Below are 20550 nucleotides of genomic sequence, written 5' to 3'. Positions count from 1 at the left end.
AGACATTTCATCCATTTCTTTGCTGCTTTCTTCTTTTTTTCAATCCAACCATTCTCTGTGGAACTTAGAGTATATTGCACTGAAATGAAAGGATGACATATTACCAATGGATTTGACCTAGCCCTTCTTTAGAGCCAAGCAAAGCTGATATTCAAGCTGCAGCAGACATTGATAGTCTTAAACTACCCCCTTCCAACTTTCCATTTTCTTGCCAGAGTCCTAAAATCCTTGGGAAGGCAATATTGGTTTTCAGTTATCTGTGGTTGTAATGAGACTGTGTTGTGATTGCCTCCCCCAGCCCTGAGAATTCAAAGGAAACTAGTGCCAAAGTGTCATTTCAAGAGTTCCAAGGATAAGCGGTGAGGGATCTGCTTCCTCTGACACCATTGGCAGAGACTCTTGGAGCCAAAGATGAAAGCAAAAGCTAAAACAAAGCTGTCAGTCAGTCACTGACCACTACAGTAAAAAGAGCAAGCCATGGGTGACACATTTACCTCATAATTAGTCGAAATAGTAAGAGGAAATATAAATGTATCTTATGTAAGATCAGAGGGAAATATGTAGTAGCCATATAAATCTACAGTGGTTGGTTTGACTAGTAGCACATAATCATTTTGGGACAAGAGAGGTCATGATGATTACTTTATACTGTCCTAAAATCATGACAAAATCACTGTCTGTCATCTGATAGTCACACACCAACAAGCATAAGGACTTCAGGTTATCTCTGACTATATGAGACACAGATAGGCTTTCTAAAGTGTGTTGTCTTTCCTAAGTCTAAAAGACTGTTTTAGTGGAGAGTGCTGAAAAGAGAATAAAGAGATTTGAGCTCTAGTTCTAGTTCTACAATAACCAGTTGTGTGACCTTGGCCAAGTCATTTCACTTCTATGGGTCTCAGTTTCCTCAACTATAAAACAAGACAAAACAGAATTCCTTCCATTCTAATATTCTGTGTTTTCACCTTTCTAATGATGTACTCAAATACCCCAGAAAACAGAATAAAAATTGTGCAGATATTTTCAAACAGATCCACTACTCATTCTTCCACTTCTATTGAAAAGCGTATTGTTTTTATAATTCTATGTCTCTTGCATCTTAAATTTAATTCAAGAGACAGCTGTTCAGAAAATGTTTTTTAAAAGTCAACTAAGATTTTATTTTTAAAAAGGAATACCTATTAACAACTTTAAAAAACCTAATTTTTATCTTTAAAATTTTGTTATTCAAATTTGCTGCTAGCTTTTGATACACTATTTTAAAATGGTGTCTCCCATTGATATCCTTGTGAAATTCCTTAAAGAAAATAGATTAAGAGATGACTTCCTCAGGGTACTAATGCTATGCAACTGTGCTTACAAAATCTGGTCATTGTTTTTGCCAACATCTGGTATTCTGATGATATTTCATGTCATGTCCATATTTGCTCTTTGTTTCTCATTATGAGAAAACAGCAGAGGATGATTTTCAGTACTGAGCATATTCTTCAGAGCAAATGCAATTAGAAAAGCATAAAGGTCAATTGCAAACCTCAAATGAACTATCTGTTTCCAAGAGTTCCTTTGGACAACACTGATTGTTTTTGAATGATTTGTGTTTGATAATTTGTCTCTGAGCTATGGAATTGCAAAGCTGTAATTTGAAAACTTCAGACTCGGGTTCATCAACCAAATTTAAGGTTTTGTCTCAGTTCAATGAACTACAATACTAGGGAAAACTGAAGTTGTGTTCTCTGCTTCCCCAGATCTCCTACAACATCTGCTAGCGTGAACAGGAAGAGTGCGGAAAACAACATGTATACGTGTATGTATGTCACTCTAGATATAAATATGGATGTGTACGTTTACAGACAGATGAATAGATAGATGGATGGATGAACAGCTAGATATATGAATGGGTAGGTACAGATATCGTAGAAGCAATATTGTGTAATGGGAAGAACACTGACTGGGGAGATGAAGACGAGAGTTCTAGTAGGAACATTCCTATCAAGTAGCTCAGTGACTTTAGGCAATTCACTTAACTTTTTCAAATTTCAGTTTTTTCCACTTGTAAAGCCTAGGGATAGACCTAAATGCTGCCTGAGGTCCCTTCCTGATGTATCTACCATTTAGTGTGTTATAATAGAACTGTACTGGACCGAGTAATAAAATCTGTCCTGGCTTCATTAATTGCTGTATGACCATGGACAAGTCACTTCCTACCCTCTGAGCCTCAGAGGATATGAGAAGGTCGTACTAAATGATATCTAATGTCCCTACTACTTCTGGATCGCATTCTGTGATTCTAATATAATGGAAGGATTAGCTGATATGTACCTACACTTAGATTTTCCCTTCCTGGTTCCAATGTAGTACACGAAGGCTTGGTGTGCCATGAGTAACTTGAGGGCTGATATTGTGATAAAGGGTCATTTGGTGAGTTTAGAAGCAAGAATGGCTATTCACTACTGAGCTTCTGAGCCAGAATTAAGTGTACATATATAAGGAGTTATTTGTCCTTCTATTGGTCCCTTTAGATTCTTTTCCTTCCTGGAGACAAGAAAAGCAGCCTTTCTATGAGTTGCTTGGTAGAATATATGATAGTAACTCTCGTCCTGCCTGGTCACTAATTGCCTTTGTGTACATACTGCCTCTATTTTTTATTGTGTTTACTCTTTCTGGGTCTATAATGAGTGAGTACTCAAAGAAGAGAACGCCTAAAATACTGGGAGATACATCAAAGCCATCAGAGGCACTGGTGGTAACAAAAGTTGGTAGCAGAGCCCACTAACGCAGTAGTTGCCAACATCAGAGAAAGCACCTGAATATGAATGTAGAAAGACAACATTAGCTTCAGAGTTTGTGACCCTTTGTAATGGAAAGAAATATTGACTATGGACTCTAAGAAAGCATGTATCTCCAAGCCCATCTGAGATCTATACCTAAAGTAAAGGAATATCATGAAAACTCCATGTAAGGGGGGGAAAAAGACTTTTGAGACCTGGAGTCTGAAGATGCCCTTTAACCTATGTGTTCTATACACATATGCCTCATTGCCATTGTACTTTATATCTGCTCTTACTATCCAAGGGATCTCATATACAGAGAGAGTGCTCCCTAGTATAAGAAATAGGGAAGGAATCAATTGGCTTTGTATCTGCTAGCTATACCTTCTCAATAAAATCCCTTTTCTAAAACCTAGTAGAGTTCTACTGGGTAATTGATAAAGGGACATACATTGCATGGGGGCTTGTGGATGCCAGTACTATAAACTCTACCCAGGCACGGTCACCCTTACACAAGGTAAGTAGGAGTAGTAGTAAGCCACCTTCATGGGACTCGGTCTTCCAGTGAAGTGAAATTTGGGAGTCAGCCCAGAAAAGGTGCTACTCAAGTACAGTCCTGTGCTTCAGTGAAGCTTTTAAAATGTTTTAGTATCAATTTTCCAACTGTTGCTTGATGTCCCACTGGTACTTTAAACTCAATTTGTTAAAAGTCAATCCCCCCCCCACTTCAACTTTTCTTCCTTAGTCCCCTATTTCTGCTAACACAACCACATTTCTTCCAGTACTTAAATTCAAAACACCAGTTTTTTGTTGTCCCCTTCTCCTTTACCACCAGCTCTAATCAGTCATTTCTGTCACATGTATCGCTTCCTTTCTATTTTCATTGCCATTCCACTAGTGCAGACCCTAATCATCTCATTTTCCTACTATTGCAATAGCCTAATTTTTCTAACTACAGTCTCTCTCCCCACTCATAATTCCCCAAGGTGATCTTCCTAAAGCACCATTCTAAGCATTGCTCAAAACCTTCAATGGCTCCCCAACTCTGGCCAAATAAAATTAATTAATCTGTCATTTGATGTCACCTATAATTGACCACAACACTACCTTTTTAGTCTCATCTTTTCCTACTTCTATTTGCACCCTCCCATCCAGTAGGATCAGAAAACACATATTTTCATTTCCCTTCCTTTGCACATGCTTGTCCTTCTGCCTAAAATGTTTTCACCCCAAGGCCAACTCCCTAAGTTTAAATGCTACTCAATGAGAGAGACCGATTTAAAAATGCCTCCTCCATTGAGTCTTTTTACTACTTCCAGAGGTGCTCTCCTTCCTTCAGATTCACAGACCATTAATCAAGTCACTGTACAATTCATCAGATAGTAACAGCTGGCATTTATATGATACCTTAATGGTTTACAATGTACTTAAGATGCATGAACCCACTTGATACACTCACTCTTAGAGATTAGTAGTATAAATATGATTATCCCCATTTTAGAGGAAATGATCTCTGGGCAGTTGAAAAATCCTTCTTGAGAACTCACAGTAAATTTCAGAGCTAAGACTTGAACAGAAGTTTTCTGACTTCAAGTCAGAAAGTCCCTAAAATTATATTTTCAGTTTCGTTTTGGGGGAACTAAATGTCACTCTTTTGTAGGATGAATATGCCATAGAGAGTGGTAGTTTTAAAGAAACTGTCATTCTCTAGAAGTTGGGAACTTCATGAAGCCAGACTATCACAGGAAATAGAAAAATACACACATCAAGTTTTGATGTACAAGGAATGTGAAACTAAAAACAATAGAAAAAGATATAAGCCCATCAAAATCATGAGAGGCTTCTAGGCCCAGTGTCAGTGTATGCTGAAGGATAAGTGAAAGGGAAAAGCTTCCCGAAATTCATAAAGAAATATAGTTTCAGGAAATGATGACAAATTTGACCAGAAGTGAATAGTCCATTTCTGAGTAGTCTCCTACTAACTGATAAATAAATGATAATTCCATTGACTTTGATTTTGAAGAAAGGGACAGAAAGCTCCCAGAAACATAATAGAAGTCATTGTCCCAAGTTGATGTTAGGATAATCCTTGAGTCACTTTTATACAGGACAGCTGGACTCAATGTTTATTCTGAACTCCTGTACTTGAAATGATGTCTAGTTTTCAATGGATTATATTTGTTAAAGTTCCTACCCTCAGGGAGTTTTCACTCTGACATAAAGCAATACAGACATTTTTGCAAGATTTAAACATTATTTTGCATTTACCCCTGTTTCCATGACTAGTCACATCTATAATATATACTATTTAATCAGCTCCTCTGATTGACTCCCTTTAATGGCCAACTTTATTTGTGTTCTTGAAGTAATATCAAAATTTTTAATATTTTTCTTCGCTTAGTTGGTCATATAGTTCAGCTTGCTCACCTTGCCAGTTCTGCGCATTTTCTTCTGTTCCTGAAATCCAGTGTGTGGGCCTTGCCAAAAGGCTTAGCCACAGAATAAAGAGAGATAGAGGACTATCTACTGACAAAAAATCTTTTCCCTCTCAGTGTACTCTAAGTTCCAAGGGAACATTAAACTTGACCTGGGGGAAGACTGTCCAGAGTGCTGTTGATTCTGACCTTGGAAGTATATGTATAGGTAGGAGACTCAGATGTCAGAGTGAGCCAAACAGACAGGCAGACAGACAGAAAGAGGAAACAGAAACACAGCTGTGAGCTGTGGAAGGCTAATGGCAGGCGTGATGAGTCCTGAGCTGTGGTGGTGAGGAATAATGAGAGCAGGAACTCTGTCCTACCAGGTAATTACAGTACTGATCTAGCTTTTGCCACTATGACCCTCTCTCCCTCTCTCTGGAAAAGGTAGAATGAATTATAGCTGATTTACTCATGTTTTTAAATCCCTTCCCTGCTTCTCTGTGGGTTTAGAAAAGGTGTTAAACTTTATTTTTAATGTTTATTTTGCTTTTTAAGGCAGCAAATGTGTTTTTCTTAAGTGTCAACAGCTGTGAGCTTTGTTAATGCGTACAGCTAAAGAGGGGTGAAGGGCAGATTTTCATTTCCAAAGGGGAGAGAAATCTTACCTAATTGACAAAGAATGGGGTTTGGGGAGTCATATTTTACAGGTATAAAAGGAGGGATCATCATTGGACCACTAGAGGACTATCAAAGAATCTAAAACTCAGATAACCTTAGAAATAAAAATAATGACCCAGGGGGTACCCTAGGTTGTAAAGGCATTTCCTACTTTCACTTCTCTCTGGCAAATGCCATTTTGTACATACAAGGGTTTGAAAAGAAAGCCATACATACCCTATACCCCCAAGAGGGCAAGAAGAACAAGTTGGCCAGGCATTCCTCTGACTCAAAGGATGACTGAAAACTCAAACTGTCCTGCCTGCCAGTTTCATCTGCTGCTTACATTTACTTGAAGCTTTAGCACTCCTGTATTTTAAAAAAAATTGATTTATTGTTGCTATTTATTTTTACACCATTCATTTTTGCTTAAACTTCCCTCTCCATTGAGCTGTCCCTCACAACAAAGGAAAACATTTAAATAAAACCAGTAGACATAATTATCATATCTCACATAACCTGTCTCCCATCTCTCTCATGAGAGGAAGGAGACATTTTATCATCTAGTTTCCAGGATATAGATTTGTCACTGCAGTTAAGAAGAGTTTGGCTACCTTTTAGGCTGTTTTTGGTTTTCTACTATTGTAGTGATAATGTGTATTTTTTTCTTCTGGTTCTGCTGACTTTGCATCGATTTATATAAGGCTTCCCATGATTTTCTGAATTCTTCATAATCTTTGTTTCTTGTGATATATTAATATTCAATTAAGTTCATATACTACAATTTATTCAACAAGCAGCCAATTAATAGGTACCCAGTTGCCTCTGTGTTTATTTTGTTTTATTTTTGCTACTACAAAAGATGCCACCACAAATATTTTGTTACATGTATTTTCTTTCTGGTTTTCTTTTTTTTTTTTTACTTCTCTCAATAGTAGAATCACTGAGCATGAACAACTTAGTGACATTTTTCACATAATTCCAAATTGTTTTCCAGAATGTCCTATCAAAGAAGAGCTCCAGCAAAGTGTGTCAGTGTATATGTCTTATCATGATCTCTCCAGCATTAACAATTTGCAATATAACTGGGGACTAGCCAAAAAAACAAATCCTTATGGGTATGAGCAGAGTACCACTGATACAGTCTCCCAGGATTTGCAGTATAACACAAGGTCTGCCAATAAACCAAATGCTTGTGGGCATATGCAGAGTAATACCGATGTGATTCCCCATAGGAAGAGGCTGGGGAGCCTGATAAAATGAAAGTCATCATGATGTGTAATGGCAGTATAGTAGGTAGATTTTGGAGCACACAAAGATGTGATATAACTGTTTCTACTCTGCTTACCATATGATAAAGAACAGCTTTTGGTTATTTTCATCTCTATAGCCAGAATTGGGGGTACATTCAAAAGTCACTAGTCAGTCTAATTATTTCTCTTCTTCCTGCCAGACGGTAATTGGTGAGAGAAGAAAGAAAATGCTGTGAAATGAGAAAGGGCCTCAGAATTCACCGTAGTAGGTCAACCTGTATTCTGTGAATACAGGCCTCCATTTTTTGCCTTGGTGTCTGTTCTTTTATTTTAAATGAAGGAGGTTAGAGAAAACCATATTCTGGTTAGCTTCAAGAATTCAGAAGATCAAGACATCCAAATTCTGAGATTCCAATCCATGCCATCAGCCAACCAGTCCAGCTTTGAGGTCCCAAGGATGAAGGAGTGACATACAGGACCAAGGCCAAGGGCTAATGTTGACTCATTTGGACATGAGGTTGGAGGAACTGATGCTATGTAGAAACTAGGTTAAGACAGGGCCCACTCTCTCCAAGGACCAAAGTGGTATGGGGAGAGTATGCTCCTGAAGCACTGGGGTGAGATATTAGTACTCCTATTCATGCAGTATCTTCAAAGTGAATATCCCTTTGTAAAAGCTAATTGATGCTAATTGGTTAATTAGAACTGAGGTATTAGTCACTGATGGCTGGCTGATTGATTGGTTGTTGTCCATTTTCAAAGAGGACCAAAATGACATCATGATGTTGAGGTTAAGGTATAGTGTATCCAGCTGTGACTAATCAGACCAATATAAGCTCGGAAGACTCTTACCACAGATCAGGCACAAATAGTCCGTATGAACATTTGGAGTGGAGAGGTCTCTAAGTGTGTGCATATCACATTTCTTTTGAGCTACTGCAATTCTGCTTTGCTCACAGAACACAGTGCCTTCTTTAATACAGGCACGCCATACTGGGCAGTCCTGTCCCAGTGTTTCCTGTGTCTCACAATTGATTCCAAAGTTCTTCAGAGAGACCTTGAGAGTGTTTTTGTATCACTTCTTCTGACATCCACATGAGCGTTTGCCTCATGTGAGTTGTCTGTAAAATAGTCTTTTAGGCAAATGCACCCTTGACACTCAAACAATGTGGTCAGGCCATGAGAGGTGCACTCTCTGCAGCAGTGTTCGAATGCTTGCCAGGTCAGCTCAAGTGTCTGGTTACCTGGTACATTATCTTGCCAGGTGGTCCTTAGAATCCTCCTAAAGTGAATATACCAGGAATTGGAGCTTGAGCTAATACCATTAAAAAAGAGACACCCAAAATATTCTGAGGTATCCCTAGAACTCTGGCAGGGAAATGTTGTCAGCTTTACCTAGGGAGACTGAGGCCAGGGAATTCATGTTATCCTAGTTTTTGTTATCTTTTCCAATTTGGGATGTAAAGTAGATCTTCAGAACAGTTTTAATTTGCAATTCTTATGTTATTAGTGATTTGGAACACTCTTCCATATGGTCCCTCAATGAACCTTGAAGAGTAGTTCCTTATATTCATCTACGCAGCATAGCAGATTCTATAAGCTTGAGTCAAATCCATCTGTACCATTATTATTCTTAAATAATGCATTCTATTATTTACAATGCTCTAGTAAGCATCAATCAATAAGTATTCATTCAGCACCCATGATATGCCATTCTGCTAGGCACTGGGGATACAGAGAGAAAACTAAAACAGTCCTCAATCCCAGGAACCTTCCATTATGTCAGACAGTTCCATTTCTGCTTGTCCAGACACAATGCATTTTGGAGGGTTTTGATGTTCTGATTCTATGGATTTTGATACAGTTTTTTTTTCAGATTTTTACTGAACTCATACAAAGTAGTTTCTCATATAGAATCAAACCTGGTTTAGAATCGGTGATAATAAGTACCAAAGTTGGGCTGGAGTTCACTTGTGCTGTCTTTATGAAAATGGTTTGCACTAAACAAATGATAGCATAAATAAGATTGTTGGGAGAGAGAAGACAGAATGGTAAGATAATGCCATTTTTAAAAAAAACAGCATATTCTAAAACACTTAAAACTACTTTAGTGGCACCCATTTAGAAAGAACATGCTGTTTACAATTTGTTAGTTTGTTTTTAATTATCTAGTCATCAAAGGAGCACCAGAAGACTTTTACTTAGCATTCCCTTTTTCAGGTACCAATTCTCTTACTATATGACTCTAATTATAATACTACATATAAAACTGCATGCCTTTGAAAAATCTTCTATAATTGAGAGAGTGAACAAACTAACCTCATTTCTAATATTTATTCTCTTTGTGACGATGGGCAAGTCTCCCCAGCCTCAGTTTCCTCATCTGTAAAATGAGAAGATTGAATTGTATGTCTTCCAAGGTTACTTTTACTCATAGATCTGTAAACTTATATGCATTCCCTTCAGAGAGCTTACATTTTCCTAGGTTATCTAATAGGCACTATTCCCCACCACCACCACCACCAGAAAAGTGAGGCTGACCAATGAATAAAGAAAGATGAAGGAAAATTATCTACCTCTTCCATCACAATTACTTTTTGCTTTTACCTTGAGTAGTTAACATTACTCAATTCAATAAACACTTATTAAGCACCTACTAGGGGCAAGGCACTGTACTAGGCACTGAGAATTCATGCACAAAAGCGAAATCAATCCTATTCATAAGGAACTTATGCTTTGTCTTATGTTTAACACATTATCTACACAGGTCAAAACATTGCATTTGGAATCATAATACCTGGATTCAAATCTATTGGTGAGCTTGGTCAAGTCAAACTTTATGGGCCACCATTTACTTATCTGTAAAATAAGGGGTTTGAACTAGATGACCTTTGTCATCCTTTCCAACATCCTGAACCTAAGAAAATAAAATCTAGAGGAAGGAGAAAGCAGTAATAACTGCAGGGAAGAGCTCTGGTGGGAAGAAACACTCAAGCTGAGATCTAAAGGAAGGTAAGGATTCTGATGGAGTGAACTCTAGGCTCATGGGGCAGCCTGCGCAAAAGTTCACAGAGCCAATAGGAATTTTAAGAAATAACATGGAGAAGATGAATTAGAGGCAGATTGTGGAGAACCAGAAATGCTAGACTGAGGGGTTTGTATTTTTTCCAAGAAGCAAGCAGAATTTTGAACAGGGGAGTGACACCTTCAGACCTATATTTTAGGAAGATGTTGGTGGCTGAGTAGAGGATGTATTAGAGAGAGGAGAGACTGAACCAAATAGAAAGTTATTATAATATTTCACATGGGAAGTGAGGAGATGTATAAACTTGGTTATACATCATATGAGTGGAGAAAAGGTGATTGATATAAGAGAGAGTAGGGAGACAGTCAAGACTTGGCAACTTGACAGAACATGCCACGTGAGAGAGAGGGGAGAGTTAAGCATGACTCTGAGGCTGCAAGCTTGGGTGACTTGAAGGATGGTGGAGTCTTTAACAGAAATAGGAGAAAAATTTTGAAAATTTAGTAGGAAATGAACTTAGATCCACGTCTTACACCATATGCTTCTGTGAATTCCAAATGGATAATAGACTCAAACATTAAAATGGCCTAGGAAGAAGACAGAAGGAAATAGAATAATGTATTTCTCTTCATTGGGAATGGGACAGAGAGGAGATAACTTTCTTTTACAAAATAAGTAAATTGAATGATTAGGGACAAGATTGATTGCTATATTGCATTTATTTTTAATCTATGTATCAGAGTAACATAATTCAAATAAAAATGTTCTATTGGTGAAAGTAGTTGTGGCAAATGTAACAGATAAAAACTTTTCATCTGTAGGTTATAAGAAACTATTAAAAATTCACAAGAGGAAATCTCAATCCACAGTGGATAAGACATATGATTTTGTTGGTATGGGGAACTTCTAAGTGAGCAAGCTCTCGCTACCTACTGGAGGACAGCAGCACTTCTTCAACTTCTAGTTATGAAAAGTTGCCCAGGGCACTGAGAGATTAAGTAACTAGACCAGAGTCAAACAGCCAGTATGTGTCAGAGGAAGAACTTGAATCTAGGTCTTCCTGACTCAAAGACCACCTCTCTAGTAACTACATCATGCTTCCTCTTAGGAATGGAAATTGTCTGAAAGAGGAAACACAAATAGCTAATAATCATTTGAAAAATGTTCAACCACACTAATAATAAAATAGAAATTAAAACAACTTTAATATACTATCTTGCATCTATCAAACCAGCAAAAATATTTCCAAGAAATTAATTTAATCCTGTTGGATTCACAAGAAAATCAATACACTCTTTCATTGCTAACAGAATTTAAAAGTGGTAGAATCTTTTTGGAAATCAATCTGACATTATATAATAAAACTTACAAAAATAATAAGACCTTGTATACCAAATGTTCCATTGTTGGGAATAATATTCTGAAAATGTTATAAAATGACAGGTCAAAAAAGAGTTATTCAAAGATTTTCATAGCAGACCATCTTTGAAATGGAAATAATAATATCTGGAATAACCAACTTCACAGGCTTGTTGTGGAGTTCAAATGATATACTGTATATAAAACATTTTATAAATCTTAAAATACCACAAAATAACAACTTTTAAGAAGAAAAAATAGATTTTCAAAGCAGAATCATTTGTAATTGAAAACAATGGTGACAACCTTTGTTCCTCAAACTACGGGAACATTTGGATAAATTGTTTTATGTTAAAGTAATATAACACTATATAATTCAATTAAGAATGACAAGTATGACAAATATATATATAAAGAAATCTGGAAAATTCTTTATGAAATAAGACAACAAAAAATCACAACCAGAAGAACAAAGTATACACTGTGACCTTATGAGAGAACAAACTAATGAAAATGAAAAAACAAAAATCCTCATTCTGACTTGTTACATTATTAGCTCCTTGAGGTTAAGAGCTCTTTTTTGACTTTATATCTCCAGCTGGCAATTAACACAGTGCCTGACATATAATAGGTGATTAATAAATACTGGTTGACCCGGAGTGACTAAAAAACTGTTTTATGAATTAAAGTTAATTTAAATATAATTACAAGGAAAGTGTAATCATATCTGTGTTCAATATTAAGCTTATAGTAAGACATTTAATTAAAGAAGTAAGTGTGATTAAATGTTGGAAGTGAGTGGGAAGACAATGTGTCCCATTTTTAATGTGTGGACTTTGAGACAATAATGAAACATCCAAGTGGAGATGCCCAGTAGGCAGTTAGAGATGCAAGACTCATCTCCAGAGAGAGATGTTGGCTGAATATATAAATGTGGGAGTTATATAGAAAAAGATGGCTGCCAAATCCATGGGAGTAGATAACATCATCCGGAAAGATAGCATATAGAGAGAAGAGAAAACTATTGAAAAGAAATACATGAGTTCTTAGAAATTTTATCTCTGTTACCTAAGAACCTCAGCATCCTTTTAGATACCTTTCAGACTTGATTTCAATAAAAGCCTTAAAAGAGTGTAAGTTTCTAGCTGTATCAACCTGGGCAAGTCATTTAACTGCAATTGCCTAAAAAAAAAGCGTAAGTTTTTCAATTACAGAAATTGATTCATGGAAAAAAAAAAAACAACACTGATATTTCCTTCCCTGAAACTTAACCTGTACATATAAGCTTCAGTTCTGATTACCCAGAAAGCCTCTAATACAGTACTACCCTTGCAGTCAGTCATGTCCGGGGTATATGGAGCGTTCAGGAAGAACCAGTACTCTACCTTTCACCTAATTCTCATCTATGGCCCCAAGAAGCTGTAGCGTGCACAGCAGTCACACCCTGGTAAAATCATCTCAGCAGATGGGCTAACCCAGGTTGAGGATAATCAATAGGCCTCAAATCCATCAGTGAATTAAGGGTATGTTTGCCCCAAGCATGTAAAGGCTTTCCCCTGCAGAATGGTTCAATGGGAACAATTTGTTCCAACGTTCATGAAGGTGGCTGAAGTAGGTACAATGGAGTACTTAGAGTTTGGTCAGGCACTGAAGACACCAAGGTCATTCACCGCATTCTTGGCCCATCACCCGTTGTCCTAACTTTTGTCTTGCCACTGGATTTTGATGACTCTGAAAAAGAGTGAGTCTGATGATTTTGTGCAATTCTGCCTTACTTAAATCCAATTCACATACAAGTCAATACTTTACCCTTCAATGTCATTGGTCCTCTCCAAACTGAAGGACAAACAGCAAACAACTTTGTAGTCATTAAAAATGGAATTAAAGGAGATAGTGCTTTCATTTTCACAAGCAAATATAATGATGTGGTTAATTTTCCATTGTGCAATGTCCTGAAGATGTTTGTCCCTCATACTAGGGAGAAAATTGTGAACAATCTATATTTTATAGCAGAAGAAACGCCTATAAAATATGTACAATGGAAAGATGATATTTGTAACTCATGAGACTTTTCTCAGTATTAGGGTAGTTGGAGGGAATATATGTATAGACAGAGGGCACAGCGTAAATTGAACATAAAGGAATGATATCTAAAAAAAAGAAAATTAAGGGATAAGGGGAATTCCTGGGAGAAGGAGAAAGGTAGAGGTAGAATGGGGTAAATTATCTCACATAAGAGAGGCAAGAAAAAAACTTTTACAGTGGAGGAGAAGAGGGGGAAGGTGAGAAGGAATGAATGAACTTTACTCTCATTGGATTTAGTTTAAGGAGGGAATAACATACACACCGAATTGGGTATAGAAATCTATCTTACCCTACAGGAAAGTAGAAAGGAAGGGGATAAGAGAGGGAAGGGTGATAAAAGGGAGCACAGATTGGGGGAGAGGGAAATCAGAAGCAAACACTTTTGAGGAAGGACAGGGACAAAGGAAAGAAGAAAATAAATGGGGGCTGGGATAGGATGAAGGCAAATAGAGTTAGTCTTTCACAACATGACTATCATGGAAGTGTTTTACATGACTGCACATGTATCGTCTATGTCGAATTGCTTGACTTCTCAATGAGGGTGGGTGGGGTGGGAGGAAGGGAAAGAATTTGGAACTCAAAGTTTTAGAAATGAATGTTAGAAATTGTTTTTTGCATGCAGTTGGGAAATAAGGTACACAGGCAAAGGGGTATAGAACTCTATCTGACCCTACAGGAAAATAAAAGGGGAAGGGGATAAGAGAGGGAGGTGGTAACAGAAGGGAGAACATATTGGGTGAAGGGGAATCAAAATGCAGGCCATCATGGGGTGGAGGGAGGGGAGGGATGGGGAGAAAATGTGAAGCTCAAAATCTTGTAGAAGTAGATGTTGAAAACTAAAAATAAATAAATAAATTGGAAAAAAAGAAAAAATGTGCAAGATCATCATATTATATAAGATATAACAAAAAACTGCCAATCATTCCAGTATATCTATTTCAAAATTATTCATTTCATCATTCAGATTACATTTTAATGGTCAATATAAATAGACTCTATCTGCAATTACAATATGTTTTTAGTAACCTTTTCTTGTCTAATTCAAAATTAATATACGAAATGTTTGGATCACTTTCACAAATCCATGGATAATACATTTTCCCACATATTTTCCCACAGCCCTTTGAACACTGACCATTCCCATTATTTGTTATCATTGCCAATTCACATCATGTAAAGTAGAACCTTAGAAATGTTTTAATTCTAATTTATCTTTCTAGTAATTATTTGGAACATGTTACCATGTGTTCATTTACTTATCTTTTGAGGAATGACGTTTGTTATGTACGTAGTGTTATTGTCTCTGAGAAAGACTGGCTACATCTTCCCCTAAGGGTTCTAGAGGTTACTCTTAGGGATTAGGGGTAACTTCTCTACTGCCATCAGCTCAAAACTCATTCTGGTATTCTCTCCTGCAAACATTGCTATTCCATGAGGAAAGGAGCTAGAAATACAACTGGCTCCCATTGTATATGCACAGATGGATAGAGTATGGGTAAGAAACAAGGCAAACTAAAGATCCTTATGTACAGAGGGGAAATTTATATAATAAACATTGTTGAAGCATATGAGATGGGACCCTTGACTAGAACAGTACTTCTGAAACTGTAACAACCCCATATGGAGTCCCTTAACTGAATATGGGGGTCACAAAAAATTTGGTGACAGTAAAAGGTTTCTGAATGTGAAATGACCAAAAATTAATTCAAAATCAAACATGTAATAAATTCAAGGTGTTTCTGGCTGTGCTTGCCATGTTGCATCATGCAACTTCACTGCAGCCTTGGTTATGAATACACAACATGCACACTTTGCATTGCGCATGCCATCACACCGTGCAATGCCAACAAACACTGCCAGAAACACCTCAGCTCAGATTCAACAATATTGTATGCTGTGAACTGCAGTGTTTTTACCTTACATAAAAAGTTTACTGCTGTTACAGAAATATAATAGTTTAATTATAGAAAATAAAAATTTTTAATATTTTCCTATGGTCATTCCTCAGGATATAAGTATCAATTTAGTGTATCTTTGGATTGTATTGTGTTAGGATGCTTGATTTTAAAGTTGTTGTTATCTCCTTTTATAGAAACATAAGTGTTTAATTGCAGCAAGTAAAGACAAAAACTCCTTAATATTTCTCTACCATTACTGCTATATGTATATATAAGTTTAAACATCAGTCTTTAAAATACAGCACAGACAAATGTAATTTCATAAAGTAAGGCTAGGATTTATTTGAGAAATTAATAGCAATATTCATAGTTTAGGACAAAAATATTGCTCAGTTATGGATAAGTGTCTAAATTTAGACAGAAGAGATAAAAATACTGATGATAATGTGACAGATGGTGTTTGCTACCAGGTTATAGTACATCTAAATTGACAAGAAAAAGAAAATATGTTGAATCATGTGACTCTCAAGAGGGAGAAATTTAAATAGATTATTGAAACCGAAAGATGAAGTTGTTATATTTTTGACTGAGCAGAAATCCGATTTTGTTAGGTTTTTTTTTTCAAAATGACTTGTGACTTTCAAAACTGTGCTATTTGTGGGATATTTTTTTAAAACTCAATGATTTGAACATGTCATTTCAAGGAAAAAAATATAACATATTTATGATAAAAGATACAATTGAAGGTTTTACTAAAAAGTTAACATATGGGAGACTAGGATGGAAAATGGTTCTTTAGAATGTTTACAGCTACAGATCATTTTATAATTGAAATAACCTTCCCAAATATTTAATTGTAAGAGTTATAATTGATCATCTGAGGTGCCTGGAGGTACAGTTTCAGAAATTCCTCCCTTCAAATTCTGATTCTAAAAAACTAAGTTGGGTTCATAAACCACACTCAATTGAAATTTTTAAAATATCAGTCATCTGCCATCAAAAGTTCAGGAAGAATTTGCCAGGTTATCAAGTGACACAGGCTTAACACTTTTTTTTTAATGTTAAATGAGTTTTGGCTTGGGATCAGGACAGAATTTCCAGCAATTTCCGAGATGGCCCTAAATATATTTCTACTATTTTGTACTTTGTACTTATGCAAAATGGCACTCTCAGCATTGATGATTACAAAATCAAAATATCGATCAACTCTGAAAAATGTTGAAGGTGCTCTGCATCCTGCAGTACCAAATATTCCACCAAGATTTAATTCTTTATGTAAAAATAAACAAGCAATCCATCTCATCAACATGAAAATTTGCTTTCATCTTTAATGAATGATAAAATTATATGTATGCCAGAGAATTATTTGAAAATAAATTTCATTACAATTTATTACCAGTAAATGTTTGATTTATATACCTATTTTATTTTATTTGTATACCTATTTGTATGCCTATTTTACCTATATTACCTATTTGTATACCTATTTTGATTTGTATACCTATTTCATACCTCCATATATATCCAGGGACTAGTAAAGATTTCTCTGCCAAAAGGAGTCGCAAGTGGAAAAAGTTTAAGAAACACTAGCTTAAAATATGACTCTGGAAAGAAAGGCCTTATTCAGAAGACACTCCAATGTGCCCATACTCCAATGGGCCTTCAGTCCACCATTACACATTACAACCTTTGTATGTCTGTGACTGTTAATCATATCCTCTCATAAGTTTACCACAGAGATTCTACTCAATATGCTAACTCTTTTAGTCACCCAACATGGTAATTCATTTATAGTGGTTAAAATTCCATAGGAAATTGCTATATTTCTTGACAACGTAGTTCTACCCATCTATTTCCCATTTTTATATCAACAGTTTATATGTCAGTTTGTTTTAACTTCTTTGCGAATTATTTTCACTTTTTGTCATTTTGCTTTTTTTCCACTGGCTTTTTATTAATTTTACTTCCACTCCAATATGCTGGTGGTCTGGCTGTTCAAATAGACCTTTACATCAAGGTGTTATTTATTTAAAGTCACAGTACATTTTGTTTTCCATTATCCAGATAATTTTCACATTTTGGACCAAAAAGCAATTTTCCTTAGTGACAGAAAGTTCATCCCAATGTTTGCCAAGGTTACAGGATATCAGTAAAATATTTGATGAAAGGAAAAATTGGCATATGTGGAAAGACATAAATGAATGAGATCTTTCAACAAAATCTTTTGTCAAAAACCTCCTAGAAAAGTGTTGTGTCCAGGGGTAACTATAGAAAATTCACAGTCAAAATGGAATATATATTTGGAAAACAACTACTGATACATAGAGTTGGGTCTTAACCATTTGTGGTAGTTACCAAGTTTTTTTTTTTATTTGAGTCTTTAATCAAAATAATAATAGCTAATCTTTACATAGAACTTGGGCAGTTAGGTGTTGTAATGAATAGAGTGGCAGACCTTGAGTCAGTAAGACCTAAGTTCAAATCTGGTCTCAGACACTTACAAGCCATAAGACCCTGGGTAAGTCCCTTAATTAATCCTTTTTACATCAGTTTACTCATCTGTAAAATGAGCTGGAGAGGGAAATGGCAGAATTTTTGCCAAGAAAGCCCCAAATGGGGTCAGGAAGAGTTGGACACTGATGAAACAAATGAACAACAACAATAGCAACATATAGCACTCACCATTTTCCAGGAACTATGCTAAGTATTTTACAATTTTTATCTCATTTGGTCCTCACAACAATCTTAGGAGGTAGGCGCTATTATTATCCACATTTTACAGATGAGGAAACTGAAGCAAACAGTGTGTAAATTATTTGACCAGGGTTGATGTCTGTAGGATAGATATACCGCTTTTTCTGTGCTTATTCCATGCAAAAATTTGTCTCAATATAAAATGTGATTTGTTTTATCACATGAACTAAGTTGATAAAATAATTGAAGCTGAACTAGTAACCTTAATCAAGTTTCTTCCTCTCTCTGGGCTTCTGTTATCTCAGACACAAAGTATGAGATTTAAATTAGATGATTCATAAAGTCCCTTATAACTCATCTGTCATCCTATGATCTTAATGAAAATAAATATCAGCAGGAATTTTTTCAAGATACTTTATGTTGCCCAATAATATATACAGTAGAGGATAGAAGAGTATATCATAAAATGGGAAGGCCTTTAGTCAAAGCCTGCCTCAGATACATGCTAGCATCGTGATCCCGAAAAAGACAGTTTCCCTCAGTCTGTTTCCTCATCTGTAAAATGGTGATAATAACAGTTCCTACTTCACAAGGTTATTGTGAGTTATCAAATGAGATAATACATGTAAAGCACTTTGTAAATCTCTAAGTGCCAAATACTATTAGTTATTATTATTCTGTGATCACTTGTTAGGTATGTTTTCATTTATTAAGTAGTTGGTAAGGATTATTAAAGCCACACTTTGCTATTTTAAAGTGGGACTATGGAAGATCCACTTTGTTTTGAAAAACATCTCCTGCAGTTTTATTTTAAAATCCTAAGGATTCAGAAGGCAAGAAATTTTTCCAATATGAGTAATTAGTATTGGAAGAGAACAACAATAGTAATCCCTGGTATATATATAGACTTTAGGGCTTTCAAAGCACTTTATATACATTGTCTCATTTGAATCACATAATAATCATATGGAATAGAGATGGTGTTATTTCCATTCTTCAGGAAAAGAAACTGAGGCTCAGAGAATTTGAGCAACATGCCCATGACGAGGAAGCAACTGAGGTGGGATTTGAACCTAGGTCTTTCTGAGCCCAAATCTAGAATTCTATTCATTTTACCATAGTATCTCTTTATGTGTGCAGTTTTTTCTTCTTTATTTATAGCAATCTTATTTATTAGTCTTCTGTCTCTCTATCTCTGTCTCTTTCTCTCTTTTTCTCTGTTTCTGTCTCTGCTTCTCATACACACACGCACACACATACACACACAAATGTGAGACACATAAACAGCACTCAGAATGAGTGAGGTCACATTTCTCTATCGTTAATGTGATCTTTAAAAATTATAACAAGAGGACAGGAAGAATATAGTGAATAATTTAGCTGTCATTCAGCAAAATCAAATTTCAAAATCAATTCCAATTCAATAAATATTAAGCCTCTGCAACCTACAAAACACTATGTTGTAAAGGCCCTGAAGACATACAAAGATAGGTAAACATGATTGCTGCCCTCAAGAAACATACAATCTAGTAAGGAAAAATAAGACTTGCAGGCAAATATCTGTAGTACAAATATGTCACAAACACGAGAGTGGTACAAAATGCCATGAGAGATCAGAAGGAAAAAGAATGCAATTCCAACTGGGGCAATCCATCTTAACTTCCTGGAGTAGTTGGCATTCCAGCTTGCCCATCCTTCAAGCCCAATGGAATGATCTTGAATTGTCTTCCATTGGTCCTGAAGGACAGACAAACCTCTAATGGACGAGATGGTAAGGGAAGGTCATTTCAGATACATGGAAGAGAGTAAGCAAAGGCACAGAAGTTGGGAAAAGAGTAATGAGTTTATAGAACAGTTTAGAGAGTTCAACTTGGAAGGGAATAAAGCAAGATATGCCTAGGAGAGGAAATAAAAACCACGGAAGACCTTGAATGGTGGATAGTCTAAGGAGGCTTGACTCCATTCAGTAGGTACAAGGAGCCACTGACAATGTTTGATCAGTAGTTGTAATCAGAGTTCTATGTTTATAAGGTCATCATTTTAAAGCTAAAAGGGACCTTAGAGGCCATTAAGTCCAACTTGTCATTTTATAGATGAGAAAATGATGTATAGAGTTGTTTTTTTAAGTGAATTGATGAGGATCAGAGCTTGTAAGTTTCTGAAGCAGAATTTGAAATCATGTCTTCCTGACTCTAAGTCCAGTGTTCTATCGATAACATGCTGTTTCCCTTGCATTAGAAATAGTTATCAGAGCAGGTACATAAAAAATAGATTAGAAGACGTCAGAGATAGCAGGAGAAGAGAACAGTTAAGAGACAGTTTTGTTAGTCCAGGAAAAGGGCAATGGGAGCTTGACCTGAGGTGAAGAGGAGTGAAAAAGGGGAAATGGAT

At 36.2% G+C, this 20550-nt stretch overlaps 1 protein-coding gene across 1 annotated transcript in view; it reads left to right on the top strand.

The window, feature by feature from the left end:
- Nucleotides 1-20550, top strand: part of OPRM1 (opioid receptor mu 1) — a 150204-nt gene that overhangs the window by 15384 nt on the left and 114270 nt on the right. The window contains exon 2 of the mRNA XM_020986659.2: nucleotides 1746-1804. The gene's annotated coding sequence lies outside the window, so the exon portion shown is untranslated. The remainder of the gene's footprint in view (nucleotides 1-1745; nucleotides 1805-20550) is intronic.

Source organism: Phascolarctos cinereus, unplaced genomic scaffold, assembly GCF_003287225.1.
Source record: "Phascolarctos cinereus isolate Bilbo 61053 unplaced genomic scaffold, phaCin_HiC Scaffold_5;HRSCAF=322, whole genome shotgun sequence".
Lineage (NCBI taxonomy): Eukaryota > Metazoa > Chordata > Mammalia > Diprotodontia > Phascolarctidae > Phascolarctos > Phascolarctos cinereus.
The sequence above is the reverse complement of the archived record's forward strand: the minus strand, read 5'-3'. Positions and strand labels throughout refer to the sequence as shown.